The sequence below is a fragment of the Moschus berezovskii genome, chromosome 11 (genome assembly GCF_049115385.1).
Source record: "Moschus berezovskii isolate FMDL1 chromosome 11, NW_MosBer_1.0, whole genome shotgun sequence".
In the NCBI taxonomy this organism is placed as follows: domain Eukaryota; kingdom Metazoa; phylum Chordata; class Mammalia; order Artiodactyla; family Moschidae; genus Moschus; species Moschus berezovskii.
This window is the reverse complement of record NC_142470.1, coordinates 28,364,303-28,382,529: the sequence shown is the minus strand read 5'-3', so window position 1 is coordinate 28,382,529 and position 18,227 is coordinate 28,364,303. Positions and strand designations below refer to the sequence as shown.

Below are 18,227 nucleotides of genomic sequence, written 5' to 3'. Positions count from 1 at the left end.
TGGTTTGATTCCTGGGTCGTGAAGATCCGCTGGAGAAGGGATAGACTACTCACTCCAGTTTTCCTGGAGCTTTTCTTTATTTCTTGAAGCTTCTATAAAAGGCTTAAATTATTTTTATTAAAACCACAAAGTTATAAAAGGAGTTTACAAGAAGTTTCTTGAGTGAGCAGTCCCACTGGAAAGCAGGTATTTGCATAGGGAATACTGAAATAGCATTATGCTGTAAAATGTGATCTAAGCTGGTGGTTCTCAATGGCTACACAGCATAACCACTGAAGAGCATTTTAAAAACATCAGTGTCTCCGCTCAGACCCATTAAATAAAAATCTCTGGGATTGGGCCTGGAAATCGAGATCTTTAAAATGTTGACCAGGTGATTCTGACATGCAACTCTGGTTGAAAAGCACCTGTCTCAACAGGCCATATAGACATAACCCTTAGATGCAATGTATGTGGCTGGAAAGCGAGGGACAATTGTTGATCCGATGCCTCCTCTGTCCCACCAGAACGTCCACGGGATCTGTTAGTTACTCAAAAAGAGGAGAATGAACACTCTTGAGTAAGCTACTTGACCCCAGTCTAGGTTCCCTTGTGGTCATAAGATGCCTGACAGCAGGAACTGAGGCAACATGCTTTCTAGCTGTCTTTTTTACATTCCGAAGGAGGGACTGACTCCTTACAGAGCACTCCCCGCCAAAGCTCTGAGTTGGCACCTGTGTGTCTCACTGGCTTTAAATGGATGACACACCTATTGCAGAAACAGTTCCTATTGAGATGGAATTATTGTGACTGGATCTTCTTCAACTTCATTGTGTAGAGGAATTGCCTGGGTATCTTGTTAAAATGCAGATTTTGATTCACTAAGTTCTGGAGTGGGGCCAAGATTCTGCACTTCTAACAAGCTTCCAGGTGATTAAAAAGTGTCAGGCATCACTGTCGGTGACACGTACAATGAACACCTTAAATATCAAGCACACCTGATATTTACAGCAGCTGAGGCTGAACACAGGAAGGCTAATAAAAGAGCCTGCTACAGAAATCCAGACGTGGGAAGCAGCCGCGAGAGAGAAGCCCTGGCCTAGCAGAACACCCGAGTTTCCTTTGTGTTTACCGGGCCAAACAGAGGCTACAGGGGTGGGGGGCAGCGCCCCGCGTAAGTCCACTTAGGGGTTCACTTTTCCATACTTGTGTCCCCGCCCCTCGCCCGCCACCGTCTTCCTTCGGGGTGAGGATAAGGGTGAAACCTAAAGGCCTGGGTTACTGGCCCGGGTCTTGTGGATGCCGGCAGCCCGAAACGAAGTGCGAGGACTACACCGCGGTGGGGAGGGCGCTGACACCCTCACAGGCAGTCGGGGTCGGGGGGCGGAGAACAATGAGCTGCGGGACAAGAAGCGCAAGGCCAGCGAGTTCGGAAGACTAGGCCCCACGCGGGAAGACGGACACGAAAGCAGCGTTCCAAAACACCACGCCTGCGCCGCCCGAGCCCGGCGCGCGCTCCCGCCCGGCGCACCAGCCGAGCTCAGGACCAGCCGCGAGCCCGCAAGGTGAGGGCGGGGACGCAGACGCTTGAGAGGCGGCCGAAACGCGCGAGCGCGGAGAGCGTGCGCAAGCGCAGAGCTGCCGCCGGCGGGCGCCTGGAGCGCGGGAGAAGCGTCGGAAGCCACTGAGAGGAGCGGCACCTTGGTGAGCACTCCCCTCGCCCCGCCGCCGCCGCCCTCCCATCCCTTTTCTCCCGGAGTGCTTTGCGCGCGCCCGGCGGGCGGGGGGGAGGGGAGGCGGCGGTGGCAGCCATGTTGTTGTGAGTCTCTGTGTCTCACCCTCGGTACTTCGGTGGTTCGGAGGAGGAGGAGGAGGGGGAGGAGAAGGAGGAGGTGGGGTGGGGGGGAGGGAGGTAGGTGGAGAAAGAAGATCTTGCCGCCACCGAAGGCGGAGGAGGGGGAGGACGGCCAAGAGCGGCGCCGCCGTGTGCCCAACGGTCGGTGTCCCCGGCTGAGGCAGCGCGGCCGCAGCAGCCCCGTAAGTCAGTCGCGCTTGCACGCCTCTCCCCGTGCTCTGGCGCCGCGGGGCGGCTCCCCGGGCTTTGTGTGGCGGTCTCGGCTGGGGGCAGCCCGCCGGCGGGAGGGCGGACGGGGCCCGCGGGCAACCCAGGACGGCCGCGGCCTGCGGCCCGCTCGCACAATGCAGGGGGAGGAGGGGTGCCGGAAGGGGTGTGCGCCCGGCGTGTGTGTGTGTGGGGGTGCTCACGCCTTTCCCGCTTCCTTTTCTCCCCGCGTCTGAGCCTCGCGGAGCCTGCCGGGGGGCCCTCCCGGCTCTTTCTTGGTCCCGGCGCGCTTGGGGTTAGAGATCAAGCTGTCCGCCTGCCCAGCCCTTAAAGGCTCGGAACGTGAGGGGGGAGAGAGGCCGGGTGGATCCCGAGAAGCATGCGAGTTGGAAGTGGGCGAAGAGGAAGGAGCGGGTTTATGAAAACAAGTGTGGGGATGAATGCTTGAGGTCCCGAGCGTGTCCAGGAAAAGCTTCCGGTAGACAGGTGTAGGAACGAAAGAGACGGCGGCTTGGGTTTGTTGTGTTCGGTGCCATTGGTGAGGCGTGTTGTGTTTTTGTTAACTGGAACTGATTTCGAGACTCGGGGAAATGTGTAAACATTAAAATCGAAGAAGAGATTAAAACTTCACACATTGTAGCCATCGTTTTGTATCTGAACTGGGCCTAGTTTGGGAAACATGTTAAAATTTTTTTTGCCCAAACACACGTGTAAAAGTTAGTGTTAAGTTCCGAGACCACAACTAGGGAAAACCAACTTTTCTTAGCTTTTCATTCTGACACATTTAAACGTTTGAATGGGATGGGAATTGCGGGGTTAATCATGTATAATAAGACAACCGTGTTAAAATCTGGACTTAGTACTTTGTGCGATTTTAGCTTAAAAATTGGTGACAGACTTAGGGGCAAAGGTTTTTTCCTGTGGGGGGAATCTGTACTAGAAAGAAGCTTTTAAATGTTTGAGAGAAATGTAGTACTTGGAAAGGTATTGTATATCAAGAAAATTTTAATAAAGGGTGTTACCTAAGAATTTCAGAAGACTTGTTTACTGCTTAGATTCGTGTTTAAAAAAGGTGACTCTTCACCATGTGACCTGGAGCATTGGAGGATGATTTAAGGATTTCTGGCAAAGAATCCGGTTAAAAACACAAACATAAATATTTTAATTGGCTAAGTTTCTATTCTTAGTTTTTTAATACCCTGCTTTTTAAAAAATGATTTGCTTTATCTGCACAGTCGTCTTTAAATAGTTACTGGCATTTCCCTTATTTCAAGCATGTCTTTAAAAGTCCAATTTCTGGTGACATTGGGGTGTTTAGAATTGTCTTTTGGTGTCCCGGAGGGCGGGTTTTGTATGAAATAAGCCATATTTTTTTTAAAAATTTTAAAGTTATATTTCAGAATCCTGGTTCTTCAGGTTTTAAAGTTCATTTTTGTTATTTGCACAATAACTTTCATCTTCAAGTTACATTTGCAATTAAATATCCTCAAACAATTTAAACTTTAATTTTAATACATAATTTTCTTATTTTGAGTCTAAAGTTCTCTTAGATGTTTGATATTAATAAAATTTCAGCTTTTTAAATTCTAAATACTGCCATATTTAAATTGGTCATACAAGGTTGTCACTTTAATAGGTCAATTTTTTTAGGCATTACAAGTATATAATAAGTCAAATAAGCAGTCTTAACACAGATACTAATATTAGGATTTTGTTTCCCTAAACCTTCCATACTTGTTTATAAATCTTTCCGGTGCTGAAAGATAATTTATATTCCTATATAGTTACTTCCTGTGTAGGTACTATCCAAGTTAACAGAAGTCATTACTTTCAGAGATTAAGGCCAGGTGTGACATCCAAAGCCAATCTTCTCTGTGACCAGACTGCTTCCTTTTTATTGATACTGATAGGATCTTCATAGTTTTAAGTGGAGGTTGGTTCTGTCTTCTGGACTCAAGTTCTTTGTACTTCGTAATTCAGCGACCTTTGAATTTGTTGGGTTTCTAAGACAAGGAAAGCACTCTGTATTTTTACATGTTTTTAAAACTTTTGCATACATAAACTTGAAATATCTGAATGGTTGTACCTCATGGCTTTGTTCAGCTTGCATTCACAGTTTGAGGCCATTTTACTGACAGGTATGATTAAGATAATAATTATACCTGTAACATTGTAAATTGACTCGTTACATACTAGATTTTTTCCTGTTTTTAAGAAAGCATAAAAATAGTCTGACTTGCTCCTATTGTCCCACCTTCTCACTCTTCCTTTGGATGGGTTTGTAAGAAGGAACTGATCAAGTATGGCTCAGCCCCTTTCCTCTTTCTCTTTGGGAGCCGGTCCCTCCCAGAAAGCACTTTGCTTCTTCCTGAGGCCACCAGTGATAGACTCTGTCCCTTTCTGGAGGAGGACTGTGGTTGTACAGTGCTACCTGTGACTGCTGCTGCTAAGTCACTTCAGTCGTGTCCGACTCTGTGTGACCCCATAGACGGAAGCCCACCAGGCTCCCCCGTCCCCGGGATTCTCCAGGCAAGAACACGAGTGGGTTGCCATTTCCTTCTTCAACCTGTGACTGGGTTAGGATAATTATGGAGTGTGGTTGTTAGGATGCTGTCTTGGTCTAGGTTTAGATTTTGCTTTTCAGAAATAAAGGAGCTATTTGGATTACCATCAGTCTTTCCTATGTCTCTCCTGAATTCTGATGTGGCGGGAAAAAGGTTTCTTCAAACCCTATTATTTAGAAACTAATACTTAAATAGTGATTTTTATATTTAGCAATATAGATAGAAGACATTTTTATTTAAAAGTTGTTGCTTTTGTAGTAGAAAAAGTGAATTTACAGAGAAATAATATTTTCACACTTTTCCAATGAAATGCTGTATAGAATTACTACATAGGTAGGTGCATGATACATGCTGCTGCTTCTCAGATTTTCACATAGCCGTATGCTTAGAGACATATCACAGATTTTCACTTCTTATTCTGTTACTATTATCTTGTGAAGAGATAAAAGATTTTACAGTACTGGAAAACATCCAGATTGTGTCCACCTTACATACATATTCCAGAATTTTACCGTAGCTGCTAGATACAAAAGCAGGTAAGAAGTATGAAGGGAAAAGAGATAGTTAGGGTGTCAGACACTTTAACTGGAAATGGGACAGAAAAAAAAAAGGGCAGACATTTTCACCTACCTGGGATGATATGTGTATTTGGATTGCAAAATTCTGCTTCCTGGAAGAGTTCTGGTGAAATTGACTATAAAGTGACAGTACAAAACCATCTACTCAGTGCCTGCCTAGGAGAATAAAATCTGTAGCTGACTTCCAGAGTACGTAAAAAATAGTGTGAGAAGGGGTTGATTTTTTTTTTTAAAATCCCCCCAAAAAAGTATGTGAGACTTAATTTTAGAGATGTCTTTGTGGTGTCTGTGGGATGTTTTATGTCAAGAGTAGCAAGTTCTAGATCTCTGATTTTACGCACTGTTTCTGAAAGGCTTACTAGGGAATCAGTGGGAGATAGTCTTTAACTGTATAAAATGGTTTTCTTCATTCTGACATTAAAAGAAAGTAAATGAAAAGCTTCCCGGGTGGCTTAGTGGTTAAAAAGCAAAAACAAAAAAATTTTGCCTGCCAATGCAGAAGACATGGGTTTGATCCCTGGGTGGGGAAGATCCCTTGGAGAAGGAAATGGCAACCCACTCCATTATTCTTGCCTAGAGAATTCCAGGGACAGAGAGGAGCCTGGTGGGCTGCAGTCCATGAGGTCGAAAAGAGTTGGACACGACTGAGTGACTAAGACACACACACTGTATTAGCACTTTTAGCGTGATTAAATGCAAAAACATTACACTTTCCATGGCAAAACCTGAGTCATTTAAAACTGATTCAGCATGACCAGAATTAAGATTTGAAATGTAGAGAATTTAGAAATTCAGGTTTTCCTACGATGTTTTCTTGGACCCCCTTGCAATAGAAATATGATTGATTGCTTTTCATCCAGTTTGTGTTTGTGCATGCTCAGTCTTTATTTAAACTCTTAAGTTATGTGGTACCTGTACAAGCAAAAATAGAAGTACTCAAAGATAAATCATTTGCTGATTTTTGTCCTAAGTCTGGTTAAGAAGGTACTCATGGAGTATTAGTTCCCATTCAGTCCATTTGTTATTCTGGATATTCTAAGTTGTATCATTTCATCAAGCTAGAGTATCAGAAACTTGCATTCATTTTTGAGGTTTGCATGCCTGTCATATGCCACAGTGTTTAGATGTTGGTGGGGCAGTGGTCTCTGTCATTACTGTTTTACTTCAACTATAAGGTTATGTTTATAGTGGAGAGGAAGTTGATAAAACTCATGTTTACATAGTGCAGTACACTAAGTGCCACCCTAGGTGGTGTTGCAAAAGTGCTGTGGACTCACGTAGGTAAACACTGCAGGGGGTCAGGAAAAGCTTTCCAGAAGAGGTAAAGTGGACTGTAAAAAGACTTAGAAATGTTAATTTAGTCAAGAGATGGGTGAAATGGCATTTAGCCAGAGGGATTAGTGCGTGTAGTGACCCAAATAGGGACAATGGCAGAGCTAGAAGGGGCGGTAGGGAGGAGAATTGAAAAGATTTGACTGCAGATATAGGTAGAGACCCACTGGATTTAAGGGCCATTTTAAATTTGAACAGTTCTATGAAGACTTTGGAGATAATATCTTGGAAAGATTTAGACCATTATTGTCCAGGAACCCTTAACATAATTAGATGCTTTCTCTGGATTGTGTTAGAGGAGTTAGACACATAACTTTCTTTGAAGGATTGACTGAAAAATGAGATTATGAAACCTTGCATCTGCTAAGTAAGTCGTTGAGTATATTTTCTATTACAACTAATACTGTATATAACAATTTTCTTTTAAAACTTAGTGTTAGAAATAAGGTTATCTCTTAAAAAAAAAGGAAATAAGGTTGCCTTCAAGGAATTGGATGCTAAGAATTTCATTGTAGTGTACTGTGTCCCCCCATCTTTATGACTTTAGAAGTTAAACTTGAGTATACTTACTATTTTTGTTATTTAATATTTGCTTAGGTATTTTCCTAAGATTAGTTTTTGTTGTATACATTTCCTGTGAGTCACTTGAGAGTGAATTTCATTTAGATTATACTTGACTATTTTCTACCACAGGCACTTTTTTTGGTATGTACCTTCATAGTCCTTGGGGAACTTCCCTGGTGGCTCAGACAGTAAACCATCTACCCGCAATGCGGGAGACCTGGGTTCAATCCCTGGGTCAGAAAGATCCCCTGGAGAAGGAAATGGCAACCCACTCCAGTACTCTTGCCTGGGAAAATCCCAGGGATGGAGGAGCCTGGTAGGCTACAGTCTACGGGATCGCAAAGAGTTGGACGTGACTGAGCGACTTCACTTTTGACTTTCACTATTCATAGTCCTTGAAACTAACATACATTTGGTTTCTCTTTTCAGACACTACAGTGTAGGTATTTTTGAGTTTTTGTTGTTTTCTAAGTGAGGGCTTAGGTTTTTTGTTTTGTTTTGTTTTTTAACTTTTGTATCTTTAGGAAATTGGTATGGTCACCTCAATTTAAAGTGATTGGGAAGCAGATCACCAATTCAGGGCTTGTTCTTGAATATTTGAGGAACCTGTGAAAAATCACAATTCATACTCATCACCTAAAAGATTTCCTTATATTTAGTTCAAAAATTTGTACTGCTCATAATTTTCTTACACTATTCATTATAGTCATAATAAACTGAACATTTTAAAAACTTAACTGTCACGGGTTATGACTTTTCCTAGAGAAAAGTTAAGAAAATTGAAATAGATAACTTGTTCATTTTTCTTTTTTTTGGGCTAGACTAGAATGACTGGTTCTCAAAATATCATCTTTTGTGTTAACATGTTTATAGAAAGTTACAGTCATACTAGGTTAAAGTGAAGCAGATTTATTTATTTATACATGTGTACATGCCACACTTCAGGGCTTGTGGAATCTTAGTTCCCCAACCAGCGATGAAACCTAGGCCCTCAGCAGATAAAGTATGGAGTTCTAACCACTGGACTGCTAGGGGATTCCCAGTTAAGCAGTTTTAATTGTGGAACATCTCAGAGCCTTTACTATGCTAATATCACAGAGAGTGGATTCCAGAATAAGCATGTGCTCTGAACGCTGGGCTGGAAGAAGCACAAGCTGGAATCAAGATTGCTGGCAGAAATATCAATAACCTCAGATATGCAGATGACACCACCCTTATGGCAGAAAGTGAAGAGGAACTCAAAAGCCTCTTGATGAAAGTGAAAGAGGATAGTGAAAAGGTTGGCTTGAAGCTCAACATTCAGAAAACAAAGATCATGGCATCTGGTCCCATCACTTCATGGGAAATAGATGGAAAAACAGTGGAAACAGTGTCAGACTATTTTTTTGGGCTCCAAAATCACTGCAGATGCTGATTGCAGTCATGAAATTAAAAGACGCTTACTCCTTGGAAGGAAAGTTATGACCAACCTAGATAGCATATTAAAAAGCAGAGACATTATTTTGACAACAAAGGTCCGTCTAGTCAAGGCTATGGTTTTTCCCGTGGTCATGTATGGATGTGAGAGTTGGACTGTGAAGAAAGCTGATTGCCGAAGAATTGATGCTTTTGAACTGTGGTGTTGGAGAAGACTCTTGAGAGTCCCTTGGACTGCAAGGAGATCCAACCAGTCCATTCTAAAGGAGATCAATCCTGGATGTTCATTGAAGGACTGATGCTAAAGCTGAAACTGCAATACTTTGGCCACCTCATGCGATGAGTTAACTCACTGGAAAAGACTCTGATGCTAGGAAAGATTGGGGGCGGGAGGAGAAGGGGACGACAGAGAATGAGATGGCTGGATGGCATCACCGACTCTGTGGACATGAGTTTGAGTGAACTCCGGGAGTTGGTGATGGACAGGGAGGCCTGGCGTGCTGTGATTCATGGGGTCGCAGAGAGTTGGACATGACTGAGCGACTGAACTGAACTGAAGCTTGCAAAGATGTTCAAGCAGGTTTTAGAAAAGGCAGAGGAACCAGAGATCAAATTGCCAACATCCGCTGGATCATGGAGAAAGCAAGAGAGTTCCAGAAAAACATCTATTTCTGCTTCATTGACTATGCCAAAGCTTTTGACTGTATGGATCACAATAAACTGTGGAAAATTCTGCAAGAGATGGGAATACCAGACCACCTGACCTGCCTCTTGAGAAACCTGTATGCAGGTCAGGAAGCAACAGTTAGAACTGGACATGGAACAACAGACTGGTTCCAAATAGGAAAAGGAGTACGTCAAGGTTGTATATTGTCACCCTGCTTATTTAACTTCTATGCAGAGTACATCATGAGGAATGCTGGGCTGGAAGAAGCACAGGCTGGAATCAAGATTGCTGGGAAAAATATCAATAACCTCAGATATGCATATGACACCACCCTTATGGCAGAAAGTGAAGAGGAACTCAAAAGCCTCTTGATGAAAGTGAAAGAGGAGAGTGAAAAGGTTGGCTTGAAGCTCAACATTCAGAAAACAAAGATCATGGCATCTGGTCCCATCACTTCATGGCAAATAGATGGGGAAACAGTGGAAGCAGTGTCAGACTTTATTTTTTTGGGCTCCAAAATCACTGCGGATGCTGATCGCAGCAATGAAATTAAAAGACGCTTGCTCCTTGGAAGGAAAGTTATGACCAACCTAAATAGCATATTAAAAAGCAGAGACATTACTTTGCCAACCAAGTTCCGTCTAGTCAAAGTGGTTTTTCCCGTGGTCATGTATGGATGTGAGAGTTGGACTGTGAAGAAAGCTGATTGCTGAAGAATTGATGCTTTTGAACTGTGATATTGTAGAAGACTCTTGAGAGTCCCTTATACTGCAAGGAGATCCAGCCAGTCCATTCTAGAGGAGATCAATCCTGGGTGTTCATTGGAAGGACTGATGCTAAAACTGAAACTGCAATACTTTGGCCACCTCATGCGACGAGTTGACTCACTGGAAAAGACTCTGATGCTGGGAGGGATTGAGGGCGGGAGGAGACGGGGACGTGAGAATGAGATGGCTGGATGGCATCACCAGCTCGATGGACATGAGTTTGTGTGAACTCCGGGAGTTGGTGATGGACAGGGAGGCCTGGCATGCTGTGATTCTAGGGGTTGGGAAGAGTCGGACACGACTGAGTGACTGAACTGAACTGAAGCTTGCAAAAGAACAAGTGGGTGCTGGGGAGCAGCGTGTTCTAGTAAGTGTATTGGACAAGGAACCTCTTATTTTAAAAGAATACTGTGCATTGGTGATTAAGAAACACACTTTGGAAAATTTTTGTCTGAAGAAGAAAATCTTTTAAAAATTGCAGTAAAATCTGCTGCTTAAAATGGTTTTTGCTTTTTCCAGTTGTCTCATACCATGAATTCAAATGATTTCCTTTAATTCTCTGTTACAACCTAATTAAGATTTTTGAGTTATTTCTCCTTGGTGTTATGTCACTTCTAATTGATAATGTGTAACAATTGAAAATTTCTAGATTGGAGACAGGTCTTCATTTGTTGGGCATTCAACCTAGTACTAAAATGAAAATAGCACAAGATTGTTTGTACTCTGTTTTGTGATAAAGTTTCTAAACTTTAATAGATTTAAATTGTATTAATATAGAACCTTTTTTAAAAAAACAATTTATTTCGCTAACAAGCCTTAGAACATAGAAATAAAAAAGCATGAAGCTGGCAGTACCCAGTCTCCTACCAAACTTGGGTGTTTATTTTTTCATATTCCACACCAGCATATACATTGCCCCTCTTTGGTTAAACAAAGCTTGGATCAGATTACACACCTCAGGCAACTTGGTGTCTTTAATATCATGGATATTGTATTGTATTAGTACATGTAACTTTAATTTTAATAACTATAATAGTGCATAGCTTTTTATTTTTGCTAACCCATTTTTTTTATTTAGGTTCTATTTTTGAATTACTGCAAGCAAATGTTGCAGTAAATAACCATTATTCAGCTCATCCTTCTATGTTGTTTGTGTAAGTTAAATTACCAGAAGAGAAATAACTGTGTCAAAGGATTATATATTGATTCTCAAACAGAAAAAAAAATATGTTCACTTATTACTATGAGTTAATACACTCAGTTCAGTTCAGTTCAGTCGCTCAGTTGTGTCCGACTCTCCGCGACCCCATGAATCACAGCACGCCAGGCCTCCCCGTCCATCACCAACTCCCAGAGTTCACTCAAACTCATGTCCACAGAGTCGGTGATGCCATCCGGCCATCTCATTCTCGGTCGTCCCCTTCTCCTCCCGCCCCCAGTCCTTCCCAGCATCAGAGTCTTTTCCAGTGAGTCAACTCGTCGCATGAGGTGGCCAAAGTATTGCAGTTTCAGCTTTAGCATCAGTCCTTCAATGAACATCCAGGATCGATCTCCCTTAGAATGGACTGGTTGGATCTCCTTGCAGTATAAGGGACTCTCAAGAGTCTTCTCCAACACCACAGTTCAGAAGCATCAATTCTTCGGCGATCAGCTTTCTTCATAGTCCAACTCTCACACTAATACACTGGAGAGGACTTATATTGCAGTTTTACATGTTATCTAGTCTCCACAATAACCTTGTGAGGGAAACATTGTTACTCTCATTTGCAAATGGGGAAACAGAGAGTTCAAGTGCTTTGAGTTCATTTAGCTACTTAGAGGCAAACATGGTGCCATATTCTAGATCTTTTAGTTCTGGTTTCTGTTTCTGTTATGCCATGATGAATGATACAAAACTTTTAGTTGGAAAATCATTAGGGTCCCTGTGAGTTAAACCCTTGTATAAAAAAGATCTTCACGACCCAGATAATCACGATGGTGTGATCACTCACCTAGAGCCAGACATCCTGGAATGTGAAGTCAAGTGGGCCTTAGGAAGCATCACTACAAACAAAGCTAGTGGAGGTGATGGAATTCCAATGGAGCTATTTCAAATCCTGAAAGATGATGCTGTGAAAGTGCTGCACACAATATACCAGCAAATTTGGAAAACTCGGCAGTGGCCACAGGACTGGAAAAGGTCAGTCTTCATTCCAATCCCAAGGAAAGGCAATGCCAAAGAATGCTCAAACTACTGCACAATTGCACGCATCTCACATGCTAGTAAAGTCATGCTCAAAATTCTCCAAGCCAGGCTTCAGCAATATGTGAACCATGAACGTCCAGATGTTCAAGCTGGTTTTAGAAAAGGCAGAGGAACCAGAGATCAAATTGCCAACATCCACTGAATCGTGGAAAAAGCAAGAGAGTTCCGGAAAACATCTATTTTTGCTTTATTGACTATGCCAGAGCCTTTGACTGAGTGGATCACAATAAACTGTGGACAATTCTGAAAGAGATGGACTTACCAGACCATCTGACCTGCCTCTTGAGAAACCTGTATGCAGGTCAGGAAGCAACGGTTAGAACTGGACATGGAACAACAGACTGGTTCCAAATAGGAAAACGAGTACGTCAAGGCTGCGTATTGTCACCCTGTTTATTTAACTTCTATGCAGAGTACATCATGAGAAACACTGGGCTGGATGAAGCACAAGCTGGAATCAAGATTGCTGGGAAAGATATCAATAACTTCAGATATGCATATGACACCACCCTTAGGGCAGAAAGTGAAGAGGAACTAAAAAGCCTCTTGATGAAAGTGAAAGAGGAGACTGAAAAAGTTGGCTTAAAGCTCAGAATTCAGAAAACTAAGATCATGGCATCTCGTCCCATCACTTCATGGCAAATAGATGGGGAAACAGTGGCTGACTTTATTTTTCTGGGCTCCAAAATCACTGCAGATGCTGATTGCAGTCATGAAATTAAAAGATGCTTACTGCTTGGAAGGAAAGTTATGACCAACCTAGACAGCGTGTTAAAAAGCAGAGACATTACTTGGTCAACAAAAATCCGTCTAGTCAAGGCTATGGTTTTTCCAGTAGTCATGTATGGATGTGAGAGTTGGACTATAAAGAAAGCTGAGCGCTGAAGAATTGGTGCTTTGGAACTGTGGTGTTGGAGAAGACTCTTGAGAGTCCCTTGGACTGCAAGAAGATCCAGCCAGTCCATCCTAAAGGAAATCAGTCCTGGCTCTTGATTGGTAGGACTGATTTTGAAGTTGAAACTCCAGTACTTTGGCCACCTGATGCGAAGAGCTGACTCATTTGAATAGACCCTGATGCTGGGAAAGATTGAGGGCAGGAGGAGAAGGGGAAGACAGAGGATGAGATGGCTGGATGGCATCACCGACTCGATGGACATGATTTTGAGTAAGCTCTGGGAGTTGGTGATGGATAGGGAGGCCTGGCGTGCTGTGGTTCATGGGGTCGCAGAGAGTCGGAGACGACTGAGCGATTGAACTGAACTGATACAGGTGGTGTGGTATGTATAAGGGTCTCAGCCCTGTCTGCAAAGGGAAGCATTACTTGGAGAGTGGAAGGAAAGAAAGGAAGAAAGTGAAGTTGCTCATTCATGTCCGACTCTTTGGGACCTCATGGACTGTATAGCCTACCAGGCTCTTCCATCCATGTGATTCTCCAGGCAAGAATACTGGAGTGGTTGTCATATCCTTCTCCAGGGGATCTTCCCAACCCAGGGATCAAACCCTGGTCTTCCACATTGCAGGCAGACACTTTACCCTCTGAGCCACCAGGGAAGCTCCCCCAAATCTATGCTTGTCTCCCTTCTAGAACTAATTCAGATTAGTCTTAGATAGGTGGGATGTGTTTTTAGTTTTCAAACCTTCTATCTAGATTCTCATGCACTATGAGAATTTGATAACCAGTGACCTTAACATTGAGATGCTCATATCCCTGAGGGGTACATGAAGAATTTTCAAAATGTTAGTACATTTGGTTTTCTGAGGGTCAGTTAACAGGTCCTTGCTCTATGTACTGAAAAAAGCACATCTTTGATCCATCCCAGATCCTAATGTGGTGTATTTTACCCCAGGTGGGCTTCCCTGGTGGCTCAAATGGTAAAGAATCAGCCTGAAGTGCAGGAGACCTGGGTTCGATCCATGGGTTGGGAAGATCCCCTGGAGAAGGGAATGGCAGCCCACTCCAGTATTCTTGCCTGAAGAATCCCATGGACAGAGGAGCCTGGCAGCCTAGTCCACGGGATCGCAAAGAGTAGGACACAAGTGAATGATTAACACCTAGGTAATTAAACCTTTGAGACTCCAAACTTATAGCTAGCTTCCTGTAGTGATTAACCTTACTGATTCACATTGATGATAGAATGAGATAATAGCCAAGAACTTGGAGTGTTTTGACTTTCTTTGGGAATTTCTGAATTAGATCAGTGATAGTCTTGAGTGGTAGGAGTAATTGTGAATTTTTTTTAAGCCAGTTTCCCTCTTCTTCCCTAACGTTTTGTCAAAGAATACTTACAAAGCAAAGAACAATACTGTGAAATGTTTTGAAAACTAGAAATATGTAAATCAGACTGTAAAATATGTTGAATTTAAATGTAAGGATTTTTTTGCTCAATTTTTTTTTAACACTTTGGAGGAGTATATCGAAGAATTAGGGTAAAAAAATAAGTTCTATCCAGAAGTACAGTTCCTTTAAATCAGATGATAGAATATTTAGATTTACAAATTGGGTTTCCTTTTTTTTTTTTAAACCCAAAATGTCATGACGGTGTGTCTAGAGGTAATTGCTATAGCAAGTATGGTTATGCATGTAAATTGCTTCATAACATCTTTAAAACCCTTAGAGGTTTACAGATAAGGAGTGGGATTGAACTTGGGCCCCAGATCAGTGAAAGCACCAAGTCTTAACCACTGGTTCTTCAGGGAATTCTGGAGAATATTTTCTTTTAAGTGATGCTTAATTTACTGAAAAGATGTTTTTCTGTTACATTTCTTTATAACTCATGATACCTTTTTCATGTATCAGTTCAGTTCAGTCGCTCAGTCATGACCGACTCTTTGCGACCCCATGAATCACAGCACGCCAGGCCTCCCTGTCCATCACCAACTCCCAGAGTTCACTCAAACTCATGTCCATCGAGTCGATGATGCCATCCAGCCATCTCATTCTCTGTCGTCCCTTCCTCCTCCCACCCCCAATCCTTCCCAGCATCAGAGTCTTTTCCAGTGAGTCAACTCTTCGCATGAGGTGGCCAAATTAGATGTATGTATATTTGAGTTTTACCATATAAAACCATTGATTTCCAAGCTAACTTACCTAGTGATTTTTAACATGTATATATTTTAAACATGTTTAAAATACAGGTATTCAAGGCGTATAGAACTATAAAAATCATGCGTATCTCTTTCCTGACATGACCACTGTTAGCAGTTGTTTCACTGTATTTTCCATGTATACATATGTATGCGTGTGTCCTGCTTTTACAGAAGTGGAATATCACTGGTTTTTACTTTGCCTTTTCACTTAATAGTCTAAAATTTTTTTCCATGTATATATAAATATACCCATCTCATGCTTTTAACGGGTGTATAGTTGATAATTTTATCGTTTTCTTTCCTTCCTTATTACAGGATTTAGTATCCTTTTGGTCTCCTCCCTCATGACTGTTAACATTTCACAGAACACTGGCACAACCAGACAGTATGCAAAATTTTGGTACCTAATTCTGATGAGGTTTTAAATTCTCACGAATAAGATGATATTAATACATTGAAAAATACAAATTAAATGTCAGGACAATTGAGAAAAAGATTATTTGGAGGAGGTTTTAATGGAGAGAGTGGCATTTGAGCCAAACAAATCCAAAGGAATTTGTTGGATTTGCACATGAAGAGATAAAATGACAGAGCTGTCCAGGGGACCGGAATAGTTCAACAAAAGGAAAGTTGGGGAAGAGGGTGATGGTTTATGATTGGTTGGTGTGGAAAATAGCATGGAGCTTTTGGAGTCTTCATATTACTGAATCCTCTGCCATTTTAGTAGATTTGTCTACTAGGGTAGGGACGTTGAGCACAGTTTCCTTGTTAGTAATTAATACAATACCTCTTTTGCTGGATTGTAGTGAGAATTAAATATAACATGCCTACTGTGATCACTGGCATAAAATCAAGTGCTCAGTAAATTCTGTTTTCTCTTTAAGAGATGGTGTCTGATAGAAATTAGTCCAGAGAGGTTTATGCTCATTTGGAAATTGTTCTTTGTTGTTGTTTTTAATTTCATATACTCCTTGTCAAAACTATGTTTGAGGAAATAGGTGATACTAGGTTTAAACAACAACTTGGATCATAAGTCAGTTAACCTTGTAGAGAGTAACCGCCTTTACAAGCTGCAGTTGATAAATGTTTTGTTTCAAGGTGTGTGGGAGGGTGTCCAAAACTTGCCTATCCCTCAGAGCCCAGCTTAAATGCTTCAGTTCAGTTCAGTCGCTCAGTCGTGTCCGACTCTCCGCGACCCCATGAATCACAGCACGCCAGGCCTCCCTGTCCATCACCAACTCCTGGAGTTCATTCAAACTCATGTCCACAGAGTCGGTGATGCCATCCAGCCATCTCATTCTCTGTCGTCCCCTTCTCCTCCCGCCCCCAACTTTTCCCAGCATCAGAGTCAAGGCTCCTGGTCATATTGTTTGTTATCTTGTTAAACTTACTATGGAAATTTTCAAACTCAAGTAGAATAGTATAGTACACCTTGGAGTACTAGATCATCCATGTTCAACATTGTGTGAAATCTTTATACCTATATTTTACTTTTTTAAAGTATTTTAAAACAAATCCCAGACAATAGCTAGTTTAAGCATAAATTCTCATGCTTATGAGAACTTAGTAAAAAATACAATCTTACTATTATTACTGCTAACAAAATTCCTTAATATCATCTAATATGATATTCTGTATCTAGAATTTATATCTAATTCTATATCTAGATTTCTCTTGATTTTCTCAGAAGTCTTTTTTGTAGTTGGTTTGTTAGAATCAGGATTCAAGCAAGATTTATACAATATATTTGACTTTTAAGCCTGTAATTTATATAATAGTGCTTCCTCTCCCCTCCTCATAACAAAATTTCATAGATAGTTAAATGAGGTGAATTTTTTTCTTTTTTCCATATTCTGGATTGGGCAGTTGCGTCCTTGTGTTATGTATTGATTTTGCATGTTCTTTTCTCGTATTTCTAATAAATGATTATTTAGATCTAGCAGCTTTCTTAGATTGATGTTCACTGATTTACTTGTTTTAAAAGACTTCTTCATTGATGGTGGTGCTATTTCTTATTACATATATCATGAGGTGTATAAATGCTTGTTCCACTTTCAGAATTTATATTGTATATAAAAATGTTAACTTAGAAATACTGCTTTTTTGAGGGAATTCATTTACTAATTTACACTGGACATTTCACATGTATCTTGGACTGATTAGAACCACTTTTAGTTATCTAATAGTTATCTTCATTTTCTATCTAAGTTATTTGACCTGCTGCTCACAGGTGATATGTAAAAGCATCAAAAACTAGCATTGAGTTTGTTTTAGTGTGATTTTCTCTGAGCAGTATTCTGTTTTTCAAAAAGAAATTTCAGTAATCAATGTTTTATTTCTTAACCAATTGAGAGAATGCCTTGTAATATAAGAGACTTTGTAGGGACTATATATAGTGATTCTCCTTTGGGAGAATTCTAAGGAAAAAATACCTTGCCTTACAGCTGCAAGTATGTAAGTATGTATTTATCCCCATTATGTCTCCTTGAGAGTATATCTGAGATTGCGCCTCAAAGAGCTAAAAGTATTCTTGCACATAAATGGTAAATTTTTATTTAATGTTTTAATGCTTGTGCTGGAACAATCTTATTTTCTAATCTTAGAAGATTTAAGCTAGGGTCTTTGAAGATTTCTAGTTTCTGGGAGTCTGTATATTGATAACACATTTTTTTGGCCAGGTTTTATTCAGAACGTAAAATTTGACTTTTCCTTAATATTTTTGAGTCAGTTATACAGTACTGTTCTTAATGGCAGTAAAACAAGTATGTCATTCCCCCATGAAATACATGGACAAACGAGTAGCATATATAAAGAAAAAATCTGTGACTCTTGGCTCAACTACCACCTAAGTGACTTGTTCAACACCACTAGAAAAGTGTGTGGTTCAGTTTGTTCCCCCAGATAAATAACAAATGACTAGATGTTGATGGTGATTCCTAGAGACTTCAAATGTTAAGTTGGTGAAA

The 18,227-nt window shown here is 41.3% G+C and overlaps 1 protein-coding gene across 7 annotated transcripts in view; it reads left to right on the top strand.

The window, feature by feature from the left end:
• The first annotated feature begins 1,658 nt into the window (after positions 1-1,658).
• PUM2 (pumilio RNA binding family member 2) overlaps positions 1,659-18,227 on the top strand; it is a 103,002-nt gene continuing 86,433 nt past the window's right edge. For 5 of the 7 annotated variants that reach the window (XM_055400880.2, XM_055400879.2, XM_055400878.2 and 2 more), the window contains exon 1: positions 1,862-2,016. The gene's annotated coding sequence lies outside the window, so the exon portion shown is untranslated. Of the gene's footprint in view, positions 1,684-1,779; positions 1,799-1,861; positions 2,017-18,227 lie in introns of those variants that run through there. The other 2 variants (XM_055400873.2, XM_055400874.2) reach the window with 2 other exon arrangements.